Below are 16,238 nucleotides of genomic sequence, written 5' to 3' on the forward strand. Positions count from 1 at the left end.
CTGGAACCCCATCATCTATAATCTCTTCAATCCAATTCAAACACAATTTCAGTTAAGATCATACTCAATCCATCAAGCACAGTTACTCATACTCATCTCTTGAAATCTCTCATTCATCCACAACCAAACAGCAGCAGCAGCAACACCTTTCCTAAACTCAATTCATTAATCATCTAAACATCCTAGAATTATCAACAATCCATAAGGCGATACTTCAATTCAGAATCAAGATAACCACTACAGAACCACCATTAAATACATCTCCTCCCCTGTAACATCATCATCATTACCACAACTAAACTCATCTTGGCTGCATAACATAATCACTGACAGCAACACTATATCTCAAACTCAACTTCAATACAACTCAAACCCCATCTGCAACACCCATTATAATTATACTTCACTCCCAACTATAACTCAAAATCCACACAAATAACCCATCAACAATGAACTGAATTAAATTAGTTCCTTAAGAACTCATAGTTAAATTTATAAACTCTAATACATTCTCTATTACATAATAGCTCCAGTTCCAACATAAATACCCCTTCATGTCAAGCTATTAACCTAATATTCATTTAACAGATTCTGGATTCAATCCATAATACCATCTTATTTAACAATAATTACCAATCTTCAGATATGAACTTTAGGAATTAAAAGGATTATTACCTCAGATTAAATCCGAAACTGAATTAGATGATTCACCATCTGCTTAATCTTCAACCCAGATCTTAGCTCACTTAATTGATCAATACCCACCACAAATCGTCTTTCTTAAACATCAACTTCATCTTCCACAGCTTTTCTGAATTTCTTACAAACCCGAATTTCAATTTAGGAAAGAACACATGAACCCTAACCCTTCAATTAAGCAAACCCATCTTGTAATTCCGCCTAACTCCTATTAACACGTACCCAAATCGAATTCCAATTAAATTTACATAAGCCCTAACTTCGATTTACATAAGCAACTCTATCATCTCCTTCCCGTGCTCAAACAACCATAGCACCATCACCTTCGTCTCCAACCAATCAATTTAACAAGCTTCCTAAGAACAACTCATAAGATTTAACTCAATTATATGAATTGCATGCGTCAGAGGAAGAACAGAAGAAGAACGAGATAAGAATAACGAAGAGAGAAGAAAGAAGAGAGAAAATAAATTTCTCTTCGACACGTTTGGGTGATAAGACCAAAGACAAAATGATAAAGTAACCCATCCAAATGATATGGGAAGCCAGGTCGGTCTAAAGGAGAAAAACGACTTTTCCCTTGCAATGATCCAATGATATATTCTTCGTCCGGTATCCGAATGACACGTTCGAGTAATTTATTGCGCGTAACTTTCCGAGATCTATCTAGTGATACTAGTTTCATATCTAGATCGTTGTTAGATTAATTTTTGTTAATTAAGATCTATATTAACTAATCGATTCATTAGCGGCTAAAACGTCTCTTGACTGGTCTAATAGCGTTGACGTGCTTGAGGGTCCTTACATTCTCCCCACCTTATACAGTTTAGTCCTCGAAAATCAATCCATACTTCTAATCTTCAACATTCCCCACCTTATAGAGAAAACCTATCTCTCGACTAAAAGTAAGTACTGCTCACACTTTCAATCTCGAGAAAATATAACTCAGTTCAAATGAGTTCGAAGCAATAAGAAACGAAACACATACCTATATGGTTTTCTACAACTAAAATTTAAAATTTGTAGTTCTAGGTTGAACTATGCTAGTTTAGATTCTAACAAAATAGGGAAGTCTAAGTTCCACACACTAACTTTCTAGTTCAAGAAATCAATAGTTGTAGACATATTTAAAGCTACTCAATAAGTTTCAAAATTAATTTGGGATCTATCAGAACAATTAACCTCACTAATTCTTCAGTCTTGGATGGACTACGTGTAGAGAAACTATAAACTACTTATTCTCTAAATCTCTGTCAGCTTTTATAATATAATTGGTTCAACCAACAATTTTTTTATACTTCATAAAATGTACACACAACAAGAAAAAACAAATAAATCATCCAATAATCTTTTAGTTCTTGATAGTTTTTAGTCATTAAGATTTATCTCACAACCCATCTGAATTCTAAACTAATCTAGTTTACTAAACTGGTACTAGTTAACTTCTATTGTTTCCCATGAAAGATCTAATAGTGAGCTCTGATACCAACTTGTGACGCCCCAACTCTTAAACCTGCTTAGCTAATAGGATTACAAACCTAATTGAAGCATCCAAAACTAGATTACCGATCCAAAGAATCATAATTACAAAAAAAGTGCTACTACAAACCCAAATTCTATGAGATTATAAACGAAAGTATCTCCATTGATATGCGTATAATAATATGTTATCTTATAGAGAAAGAAAGAATACATATATAAAAGATAAACAAACATCTTCAGTTCACTAAGACTTTACGCTACGGAAACGAATATCTTCACGTGCACCATTTCTTCTGTTTACTGAAACTGAAGTGGGAATGAGTGAGCACATCATCCCAAAGGGGTTCCCAAAGGAAACAAATAATATTCAAGTAATCACTAACATGCATCACAGCTCTTACCATCAAGACCAGATAGTTAGACAATCAAACATAATATGCGCACGAGTGAATTCCACAAAATAGAATAGTATATATAATATTCAACCGGCTTACCCCGACCTACTATGTAATATTCGACCGGCTTACCCCGACCTACTATAGATATAAAAAGTAAAGTGTGTAATATTTAACCGGCTTTCCCCGGTCTACTAAGATATCAAAGTAAAGTGCGTAATATTTAACCGGCTTTCCCCGGTCTACTAAAAATGTAAAGTGCGTAATATTCAACCGGCTTTCCCCGGCCTACATAGAACATAGCAAGAAGCCGTGGGGAAACACGGTCACTCCTTGCGGGGGATTCACACAACACATATTACACACATATTTACATTCATTGCAAACAATGTACATACTGATATTAAATACACATCATGCTCGTAGATAAAGCAAACTTAATGATTACAAGAAGGTTACAGAGTTCCCACCAGTTCTGATGACAAGCCATGTCTTCCTCAAGATCCGCGATCCACTGGTTCGTCTTTTGAATCAATCGTTGTTAATATAGACTAACTGTTAATCACACAAGCATTCTAAGAAATTAGCCAAAAGGCTCATACAAGATTCCTAACAAGTATATCTAATGGTTCTAAGCCCATTTATGGTTCTACACATTTTTTTTATCTATCTTTAGCATAGCTAAGGTTTACTAAGTGAATTGGATTTATTCTATAGTCCATTAACTACATCTTATGAATATCTACAACTTTGTAAAACAAGTCAAGGGCTATTTCGGACCATAAGAGGTACAAAATGTCAAATACGATAAACTAGTCCTAAGCCCAAGTCCAACAAATCAACCCATTAATCTAAGGCCTGGTCCAATAAAATCCACTAACGGTCACTAACAGTCCACTGGTCAACTGACAATCAATGTTTGAAGTCAAGGTCAAAATCCAGTCGAAGGTAAAGGTCGGGCCAACGGTCTAACTCGGTCAAGATAGGGAAACTCGGCGAGTTAACTCAGTCCACAAGACTGATTCATGTGAGTCAAAACTACAAAAACAGGTCAGACTGACTAAGTTCAGTCAGACAAGCCAAAGGTTCTCACATAGCTGAGACACTAACCACAGATCCACTTCAATCTATACAATACATGTCAAAAAAATTGGCACCATTAGTCACCCCTTAACTCAACTATTGAAGAAAGATGCTTTTAATTGGACTGATGCTGCTACTTCTTCATTCAAACAACTGCAACATGCTCTCACTACTACTCCAGTGTTAATATTGCCAAATTTCAGCAAAGAATTTTATCTAGAGTGTGATGCTTCTGGTGGGGGTTTAGGTGCTGTGTTAATGCAATCTCAGAGACATATTGCTTATTACAGCAAACCGTTATCTGGTAAGAATTTGAATCTTTCTATTTATGATAAAGAAATGTTGGAAATTGTGTCTACTGTTCAGAAATGGCGACCATATTTAATGGGAACACACTTCAAGATATACACAGATCATAGGAGCTTGAAATATTTTTTGGATAAAAAACTATCATCCATGGAATAGCAAAAATGACTATCAAAGTTATTGGGTTATGACTATCAAATTATTTTTCGTAAAGGCAAGGAGAATGTTGCTGCAGATGCTTTGTCACGTTTGTCATGTCCTCAACTAGCTTTGCTATCTACACCTATCTTTTATGGTGTGCATGATATTGTAGCTGAATGTCATCAAGATGATGAATATGCATCACTTATTGCTGAATTGAGTGTTAACCCTGGCTTTAAACGTAACTATACTTACATAGATGACATTTTAGGATATAAACAGCGCATTGTGGTTGTTTCTTCTTCTTCATGGTGTTCAAAATTGCTTGCAGAATTTCATGCAACTCCATTGGGGGGTCATTCAGGTTATTTAAAAACTCTCAAGAGACTTCAAAAAAAAATTTATTGGAAGGGTACATATGAAACATTCACTTAAAGAATTCATTGATCATTGTGACATCTGCCAACGCAACAAGTCTGAATCAGTGTCTCCTCCTGGATTATTAAACCCTTTTCCAATACCTGCTGATGTATGGCTTGATATTTCGATGGATTTCATTGATGAGTTTCCTTTATCTGAAAGAAAAAGCTCAATTTTGGTTGTGGTTGATCGCCTCTCCAAGTATGCTCATTTTATTGCTTTATCTCATCCATATTCTGCTAGCACAGTTGCTGAAGTATTTATACGAGAAATAGTGCGTCTTCATGGAATTCCAAAGAGTATTGTCAGTGATCGAGATGCGATATTTATGAGTAACTTTTAGACAACTTATTTTTCCTTACAAGGTAACCAATTATGTCACAGTTCAGCTTATCACCCATAATCAGATGGTCAAACTGAAGTTACTAATCGAACTTTAGAATGTTACTTACACTGTTTTGCTGGTATGAAACCAAAAGATTGGTTTAAGTGGCTGTCATGGGATGAATGGTGGTATAATACGAGCTTTCATATTGCTATTCAAATGACTCCTTATGAAGCTTTGTATAGTCGTTTTCCACCATCGATTTTATCCTATTTACCTGGATCTACACCAGTACATGATGTTGATCTCAATCTCCGAGCAAGAGATCACACTCTTAAACTCTTAAAATCACAATTGCTTGAAGAACAGACTCGGATGAAGAAATATGATGATTCTCATCGTACAGAAAGATCTTTTCAGATCAATGATTGGGTTTATTTGAGACTACAACCATACTGGCAAACTACTGTGGCAAGCACATCTTTTTTGAAGCTTTCTCCTCGATTCTATGGTCCTTTCAGAGTTCTGGAAAAAATTGGGAGCGTGGCTTATAAGCTAGAGTTGCCTGCAAAAAGTCGCATTCATCCTGTTTTCCACGTTTCTCAACTTAAAAGAAGATTAGGAATGACTGCTAATGTAGTTGCTGCTTTACCAGATATCATTGACTATGACAAATGGGAGCCATCTGCAGTTTTACAGCGTAGAATGTACAAGAAATGTCATAACGCCGGTACACAATGGATAATACATTGGAAAAATCATTCTGAAGATGAAGCCACTTGGAAGGATGCTGACGAGATCATTGCGAGATTTCCCACTTTCAAGACTTGAGGGCAAGTCTGTTTTCCAGGGGCGTAGGATGTTGTGATACCAACTCCACGTTAACCTACACAGTTTCCGTATTTAGAACTACTATAATTAGTTGTTGATTTCCTTTATTAGATAGATGTTCAAGAGTTATTAAAACTCTAGTTCTTTACTTCTTATGCACGGCTTTGAAGCTATAAATAGCTTGTCCAACGATTAGTTTCGTTATCAATTAATACAAGAACAATTCTTTCTTAACCTTTCTCTCTTAGCTTCATCACAGAGGTGGCTAACCCCAAGTCAAAGGGTTTTATCCTGATTCTCTAAGTATTTGATCTGATATCATTGTATTTTGGTGTTGGGTCATAACAGTATCTTCTTTATAGAATCTAATGTGCTCCGATCTTGGTCTTCTTGTTGCGTTTGTTTGTGTTTGAACAATTTGTGATGATAACATTTGTACTTCAACTGCATCAAAACACCAATTTTCAATTTTTAAAATTTTCAATGACATTTTCATCAACCTTATAATTCAAAGATCGGAACACATCGCATGTACTAAGTAACTAGGCCACCTAAAAAAAAACTTATACATGGTAAACTCATAAAAGCCACCTGAATTTTTTTTCTCAAACATAGTAGTAAAAAACTTCTGGCAAATCTTATGATAATGTATGAATGAAGAAATTTGTCCAGCTAGGTAGATGGGCACACTCAGTTTGCTACTGGGAAAATGCACTTAGCGCCAGAATATATGACTCGGGACAAAAATATGTGTTCGAACATCGCTCGGTCCAACACAAAAGTGTTTCTATCTCAACCTTGTTGTCAATGTTAGATGTACAAAATTATATCTTGGTTTCTAGTCTACTGGCGTGCTAATATTAGAGCATAATAGTTGAGTATCAGATATCATTGAATACTCTCGTAGATTGAAAGACCGAAAAACAAACGACGTTTGCGAGAACTTCATTAACAAAGAGGTATGTGAAGACTGGCATATCCTATTTACTCATTGCGTATACCATTCTATATTATGAGATTATGTCGTATGATTTTATAGTAGAAATATTGCAAAGGAGAAATTTCGAGTTTAAGCTTGTCTTATTTGAACTCTCGAAATATGACTCGAGCAATGGATGTTCATACATCTCTATTAGTTTTTAGCAATCTTATTCTAGAACAATTATTTTTCGCAAATTATTTTTGTTTAAATTGGTCTTTGAAAAATTTCCCAAACAAACAGTCCACGTACCGTTTAAGGTACGCATACCTAGTATTAGTTAAGTTGAAGTTCATATACATTATGTAAAAATGCAAACTTATTCATGAATTCGAAAATTTTACTTAAAACAAGAAGTATTGTTTAAACCATACTTATATTTTTAATTCATTAAACTTAATTAAAACTTACTTTTAATTAGACTTACATTTTTATTAAGAAATCAAAAAATAAAATAAAATTAAAACTACAGTTAGACTAAAATTGAGAATTAAGAAATTAATTAAATCAACATAACTTAAAATAACAAGACTGAATTATATTTGGGCAAGACCTTTAAGATCTCATAACAAGTTCCATATTGGAAGTCTTTTCTGAAAATGTGGAGCCACTCTGCCTGACACCTTTGTTCAAGGTCCATCATGGTTTCACCACTCCTTATGTTTTGACCGGCTTGCATTACCTGAGCAACACGCAAACTTCCTTATTGATTAATATGAAGCGGCCGCTCAACCCGCTCACATCACGATTATAGAGGTTCGTGGTTTCTTTTTGAAATTTCTTGAATATGTTTTGCCACAAACTGAAACCTTATTGCTGTTTTGCCACAAACTGAAACCTTGTTGTTGTGTACCATAGTTACAATCTCGGGAAAAATAAACATAACTCCGGCAGATGTATTCATCTTCGGCGGCAATAAATTTTGGACCTCAATTTCTTATTCTTCAATATTGCACATTGGGTCGGTCGACTCATCTTTGATTTTCAGAGGCACGTTGGTTTTTTATGACCTCAGCCATGGTAAAATTCGTATGAAAAACTATAAGAGTTTTGAGAGGCACGGAAGAGGTATGAAATAATGAGAAGTATGAAAGAGGTGTGAGTTGAAATGAGTTTGAAATTGAATATTTATAAAGAGATAAAATTATGATTGTTGGGTGATGAACTACAGAGTGACTACATTAGCGTCGAGCGATAGTTTTAATGTCGCTGGCACTGTGATGGCCATTGAGCGATGTAAAGACTAGCGAGCGATGGAGTCCCTATCGCGCATGACTAATTGGTATATCTTCCACGTATCCAGTTATGTTTACCACTTTACCATACATACTCGTAGTGGGTGCAAAAGTGGAAAACTATGCATTATATAACTTGCATAGGAACTGGCACCATAGGACGCCCCTTATCCACATTCTAGACAATATAATACATGTAAACCCCTTCAAGAAAAATCGGAAACCCCAACAGCAGCTTTCAATTAATTTTCCTACCAATTGGATGGGGGGAATATTACTTGATTATATCATCAAATACAACAATGATTGATGATAATGTAGACTTATTTTGTTATTTCCAACCTTTTAATTGTAATCCCTTAAAGCTAGATTAGCTGCTAAAACTAAAAGAAATATCTTATACTTATGCTATATCCTCTGGATATTATAACAATCCTTTATTTTCGGATTGTAGTACCTTCCAAAGGTACAAAATCACTCAGGTTGAACCCTTGAATGGCTAATTTTCTCTCATATATACTCGGTTTCAATAAAAATATATATATGTCATGTGATACCATCATAAAACACAACTTCACTTTTTGAGCAGTGCTGCCCCCCGCGGCCACGCGGGACTTCTTAATAAGCTAGCAACTCCTCTATCGTCGAATGATCTTACTGAACGTCTGATTAAATATAATTTAGTTTTTCCAGTTAATAACAACTGGTCCTTTTACTTTATTTTTGTTTCATCCGACCTCTACTATAATTTTAATAGTGCTTTCTCCGTCCCATAATAGGTAACCTAGTTCAAGTTTGCACAATTCTTAAGCCAAGGAAAAGAGAGGAGTATTTTTAAATATTTTTTTATAATTATACCCTTGTGGATAATAATTAGTAAAATTTATAAATGATTTACCTCTCAAACTATACCACAGATAAGGCTGCACATCGTTCGGTTTTTATCGGTTTTTGGCAAAACCTAAACCGAAACCAAAGTGCTCGGTTTTCCAATAATGAAAACCAATGAAACCATATAGCATATTTGGTTTCATTGGTTTCGGTTTCTACTCGGTTTTGTTAAAAACCATACGGTTTTTGGTTAACCGAATGATTTATAAACAATAATGTGCCAGTGCTTTATGGTTTACACAAACAGTACACCCAATACTACAAGCGGCAGAAAAGTTTACTGACAACATATCAGAGGCATAAATGACGAGCAACTAAAATGACAGCAAAATGCTTTAACTCGAATAATCCTCCTAAGAGTCCTAACCATTCATTAACTACAATTCATCAGTGTGAAAAGATTCACTCTGCTATGGTCACTATTAATCGGTTAACCAATTGGGTTTTGGTTCGGTTTTGAGATAAAACCTAAACTGAAACCAATACTTTTGGTTATCTGAAACCGACAACCATTAATAAACCATAGCAATGTGGTTTTGGTTCGGTTCGGTTTAAAATCTTCGGTTTCGATTTCGGTTTTCGGTTCTGGTTCGGTTTTGTGCAACCCTAACCACATATATTCGTAAATTTGAAAAGCATTTTAAAACACATACATAACGAATATAAACATGACTATCAAATTATACATATTTCTTATACTAACAATAATCAATCAAAATGGTAGTTTTAGAAATATCTCATTGTTTAATAATATAGGTTACCTATTAGTGGGAACATGAATAGGTAATACCTATTATTCTTTTAGTTGACAAACCCAATCCCCCTTGGTTACTTAATTATTTTGCTGGACCAAATAGCATTTCAGTTACACGGCTCTCTGTGAACGATCCTTACTACCGCTATATTACTAGTTAATTAGTGGGAAGTATCTTGATTAATTTGTTGCACATACGACACGCATCAGTTAGTAATATTGAGTTGATCTTGTTTCCATTCCTAACGTATCTTTCAAGTCGTGCTATGTTGAAAACATAACATGCGAAGCTGTATATATTTGTATACAATACTCTAGTGATTAGACTTGCTCATAGCATTATGATTAAAGTATCAAGGAAAGGGAAATCATGTATAAGATATAGGTGTTGATTTCATCCTAGGAAACCTTGTATTATTACATTGGTTTAAGGAAGTAGATGTATGAACTTGTTTTCATAATCGAAAGGGAAATCATGATTGGTCTTGTTCTTTAATGAATATCTTTTGGATGATCAATGGAAGTTGACAAGGTAGAGCTTATTGAAAAAGCGGGGGTCTAACAACCACACTCAATATTTCGTTTAGCAATCTGTATGGACAAACTCCAATATACTTTCAAGAGAATCAACTAGACAGTCAGACTCAATCTTAAGAAAAGTATATCCAAGAGTTGTATCTCAATTTCTCAAATCAATCCGCAATCAAACTAATAGGAATTTGCGAGCCCGATTGAATATAAGAAATAACTTGTACGGTATCAAAAACCAATATCCAAGTGTCAATCAATTTAATCAACAACCAAAGGTTAGATTCACAATTGATTGAACTTACGCACAACCTGTGATATTTCAATTATATAAACAAATATAATGCAGAATTAACTAACTAATACTCCCTCCGTTCCACTTTAGATGATGTTTTTGGAGTTTTCACGTAGATTAAGAAATGGAGAGAGATATAAAAAAATTCTATTTATGCCCTTGAGAAAAGTCTTCAAGCATTAATTGTTATTAGTGTGTTTAAAAATAAGCTTATGGTTCCAAGAAAAAATGTGAGGGCATTGATGGTAGTTTTGTGGGCAAAATATGAAAACTATCAAGTAATGTGGAACAAAAAAATAACCCTAAACACTCATCTAAAATGGAACGGAGGGAGTAATATTTTCCGGAGGATATAATTGCTGGTAATTAAAACATATATTATGAAAATCATAATTAAATGCTTTTCAATATTTTGGTTCGGGATCACCTTGAGCATCAAGGAATATCTTACATCTGTGGGATCAAGAAGCTCTACAAGTACCGTTGGTGGGAAACTAGATAATTGCAGTGTTATTAGTTTTCGATTGATTTGATTGACTAACGGTTGTTGAAACTTTGATTGCACCTAGTTTGTTTATTCTTGAGAATCTTCTCTTCTGATATAAGATTCACTCAAACTAGATTGAAGTATTGAAGGGGTCTTTAGAACTTTTTGTAGATCTAAAGACATCTTGTGATAATCCATTGTTAACAGACTTCGTTCTGTGTGTGATTGGTCACAAGAGATTCAAGTGGTGTTGTGCAGGTTATTATTGAAGATTAAAGAAGATTTGAAGACGAAGAAGATTTCTTATTTAGTTTTCATATCTTTGTGTGTGCACAAACCTTGATCGGCTGGGATCCAACTAGAATCGGATTTATTCGATTGATTAGTTGCGTGAGATCGGCATTCTCAATATATCTCTTTGAGATTTATTTATTGGATAGATTTATCTAACCAGGCAAAGGAGTTTATTAGATTAAATGGAAGAGCCTTTGCATATGACTTTAGATATCTTTATCTTCAAAGAATCAAAAGAGTTGTTACCAAACAGATTTATTGTTACTTTACTGTTTGGAACGTAGGAAATTCATCACTGAATTTCCTATCTAGCTGAGTAACCATTATACTGCCAAGTCTTGTCCAGACATAAAGCATGCCTTGGGCTTACTGAAAAGACGAGGGTACCCAAATACACCACAATCTTTTTGTTTCAACCTATAAGTCCTCTTACCAAGTCTCGGATTAGGATAGAAAGTGTAGTTGAGCATTAGACTTCAAGGCGTTCATCGATTGAAGACGAAGAAGTACTAAGGGGAGATTGTGGAACTTCATCAACAAAAGGTACGTGGAGACTTGAACTCATCTATCACTCAAAATTCTATCTACTTTATCTCATATTTGAGACAAAAGTCGTATAATAGTGTGTAGTTCACACTACAAATACATATGGTTTACGGATCATTATGTAAGGGGGATGTGACGCCCTAACTCTTAACCTGCTTAGCTAATAGGATTAAAAACCTAATTGAAGCATCCAAAACTAGATTACCGATCCAAAGAATCATAATTACAAAAAAAGTGCTACTACAAACCCAAATTCTCTGAGATTATAAACGAAAGTCTCTCCGGTGATATGAGTATAATAATATGTTATTTTACAGAGAAAGAAAGAATACATATATAAAAGATAAACAAACATCTTCAGTTCACTAAGACTTTACGCTACGGAAACGAATATCTTCACGCGCACCATTTCTTCTGTTTACTGAAACTGAAGTGGGAATGAGTGAGCACATCATGCCAAAGGGGTGCCCAAAGGAAACAAATAATATTCAAGTAATCACTAACATGCATCACAGCTCTTACCATCAAGACCAGGTATTTAGACAATCAAACATAATATGCGCACGAGTGAATTCCCCAAAATAGAATAGTATATATAATATTCAACTGGCTTACCCCGACCTACTATGTAGTATTCGACCGGCTTACCCCGACCTACTATATATATAAAAATTAAAGTGCGTAATATTTAACCGGCTTTCCCCGGTCTACTAAAAATGTAAAGTGCGTAATATTCAACCGGCTTTCCCCGGCCTGCATAGAACATAACAAGAAGCCGTGGGGAAACACGGTCACTCCTTGCGGGGGATTCACACAACACATATTTACATTCATTGCAAACAATGTACATACTGATATTAAATACACATCATGCTCGCAGATAACACAAACTTAATGATTACAAGAAGGTTACAGAGTTCCCACCTGTTCTGATGACAAGCCATGTCTTCCTCAAGATCCGCGATCCACTGGTTCGTCCTTTGAATCAATCGTTGTTAATATAGACTAACTGTTAATCACACAAGGCATTCTAAGAAATTAGCCAAAAGGCTCATACAAGATTCCTAACAAGTATATCTAATGGTTCTAAGCCCATTTATGGTTCTACACATTTTTGTTATCTATATTTAGCATAGCTAAGGTTTACTAATTGAATTGGATTTATTCTATAGTCCATTAACTACATCTTATGAATATCTACAACTTTGTAGAGCAAGTCAAGGGCTATTTCGGACCATAAGAGGTACAAAATGTCAAATACGAAAAACTAGTCCTAAGCCCAAGTCCAACAAACCAGCCCATTAATCTAAGGCCTGGTCCAATAAAATCCACTAACGGTCACTAATAGTCCACTGGTCAACTGACAGTCAACGTTTGAAGTCAAGGTCAAAATCCAGTCAAAGCTAAAGGTCGGGTCAACAGTCTAACTCGGTCAAGATAGGGAAACTCGGCGAGTTAACTCAGTCCACAAGACTGATTCATGTGAGTCAAAACTACAAAAACAGGTCAGACTGACTAAGTTCAGTCAGACAAGCCAAAGGTTCTCACACAGCTGAGACACTAACCACAGATCCACTTCAATCTATACAATACATCATTTCATTCATATTTAAACAAACTTCGAAATCAATTTACAAACATAACTACAGCCTACCTGCAATAACAGCAGTTCCAAGCTTTTACAGCAAACACTAACTGCAGCGCAGCCAGCCCTGCACCTCAAGTATCCAGTTTAAAACAAAACTCAATGCTGGTATCTAAATATCTACTACTTCATTTCTTATTCATCAAACCTAAATGGAATCCCATCATCTATAATCTCTTAAATCCAATTCAAACACAATTTCAGTTAAGATCATACTCAATCCATCAAGCACAATTACTCATACTCATCTCTTGAAATCTCTCATTCATCCACAACCAAACAGCAGCAGCATCAACACCTTTCTTAAACTCAATTCATTAATCATCTAAACATCCTAGAATTATCAACAATCCATAAGGCGATACTTCAATTCAGAATCAAGATAACCACTACAGAACAACCATTAAATACATCTCCTCCCATGTAACATCATCATCATTACCACAACTAAACTCATCTTGGCTGCATAACATAATCACTGACAGCAACACTATATCTCAAACTCAACTGCAATACAATTCAAACCCCATCTGCAACACCCATTATAATTATACTTCACTCCCAACTATAACTCAAAATCCACACAAATAACCCATCAACAATGAACTGAATTAAATTAGTTCCTTAAGAACTCATAGTTAAATTTATAAACTCTAATACATTCTCTATTACATAATAGCTCCAGTTCCAACAAAAATACCCCTTCATGTCAAGCTATTAACCTAATATTCATTTAACAGATTCTGGATTCAATCCATAATACCATCTTATTTAACAATAATTACCAATCTTCAGATATGAACTAATTAACTTAGGAATTAAAAGGATTATTACCTCAGATTAAATCCGAAACTGAATTAGATGATTCACCATCTGCTTAATCTTCAACCCAGATCTTAGCTCACTCAATTGATCAATACCCACCACAAATCGTCTTTCTTAAACATCAACTTCATCTTCCACAGCTTTTCTGAATTCCTTACAAAACCTAATTTCAATTTAGGAAAGAACACATGAACCCTAACCCTTCAATTAAGCAAACCCATCTTGTAATTCCGCCTAACTCCTCTTAACACGTACCCAAATCGAATTCCAATTAAATTTACATAAGCCCTAACTTCGATTTACATAAGCAACTCTATCATCTCCTTCCCGTGCTCAAACAACCATAGCACCATCACCTTCGTCTCCAACCAATCAATTTAACAAGCTTCCTAAGAACAACTCATAAGATTTAACTCAATTCTATGAATTGCATGCGTCAGAGGAAGAACAGAAGAAGAACGAGATAAGAATAACGAAGAGAGAAGAAAGAAGAGAGAAAATGAATTTCTCTTCGACACGTTTGTGTGATAATCCCAAAGACAAAATGATAAAGGAACCCATCCAAATGATATGGGCAGCCAGGTCGGTCTAAAGGAGAAAAACGACTTTTCCCTTGCACTGATCCAATGATATCTTCTCGTCCGGTATCCGAATGACACGTTCGAGTAATCCATTGCGCGTAACTTTCCGAGATCTATCTAGTGATACTAGTTTCATATCTAGATCGTTGTTAGATTAATTTCTGTTAATTAAGATCTATATTAACTAATCGATTCATTAGCGGCTAAAACGTCTCTTGACTGGTCTAATAGCGTTGACGTGCTTGAGGGTCCTTACATTCTCCCCACCTTATACAGTTTAGTCCTCGAAAATCAATCCATACTTCTAATCTTCAACATTCCCCACCTTATTGAGAAAACCTATCTCTCGACTAAAAGTAAGTACTGCTCACACTTTCAATCGCGAGAAAATATAACTCAGTTCAAATGAGTTCGAAGCAATAAGAAACGAAACACATACCTATATGGTTTTCTACAACTAAAATTTAAAATTTGTAGTTCTAGGTTCAACTATGCTAGTTTAGATTCTAACAAAATAGGGAAGTCTAAGTTCCACACACTAACTTTCTAGTTCAAGAAATCAATGGTTGTAGATATATGTAAAGCTACTCAATAAGTTTCAAAATGAATTTGGGATCTATCAGAACAATTAACCTCACTAATTCTTCAGTCTTGGATGGACTACGTGTAGAAAAACTATAAACTACTTATTCTCTAAATCTCTGTCAGCTTTTATAATATAATTGGTTCAACCAACAATTTTTTTATACTTCATAAAATGTACAGACAACAAGAAAAAACAAATAAATCATCCAATAATCTTTTAGTTCTTGATAGTTTTTAGTGATTAAGATTTATCTCACAACCCATCTGAATTCTAAACTAATCTAGTTCACTAAACTGGTACTAGTTAACTTCTATTGTTGCCCATGAAAGATCTAATAGTGAGCTCTGATACCAACTTGTGACGCCCCAACTCTTAAACCTGCTTAGAATAGGATTACAAACCTAATTGAAGCATCCAAAACTAGATTACCGATCCAAAGAATCATAATTACAAAAAAAGTGCTACTACAAACCCAAATTCTCTGAGATTATAAACGAAAGTCTCTCCAGTGATATGCGTATAATAATATGTTATTTTACAGAGAAAGAAAGAATACATATATAAAAGATAAACAAACATCTTCAGTTCACTAAGACTTTACGCTACGGAAACGAATATCTTCACGTGCACCATTTCTTCTGTTTACTGAAACTGAAGTGGGAATGAGTGAGCACATCATCCCAAAGGGGTGCCCAAAGGAAACAAATAACATTCAAGTAATCACTAACATGCATCACAGTTCTTACCATCAAGACCAGATAGTTAGACAATCAAACATAATATGCGCACAAGTGAATTCCCCAAAATAGAATAACATATATAATATTCAACCAGCTTACCCCGACCTACTATGTAATATTCGACCTGCTTACCCCGACCTACTATAGATATAAAAAGTAAAGTGTGTAAT

Source organism: Papaver somniferum, chromosome 2 (assembly GCF_003573695.1).
Source record: "Papaver somniferum cultivar HN1 chromosome 2, ASM357369v1, whole genome shotgun sequence".
In the NCBI taxonomy this organism is placed as follows: Eukaryota; Viridiplantae; Streptophyta; class Magnoliopsida; order Ranunculales; family Papaveraceae; genus Papaver; species Papaver somniferum.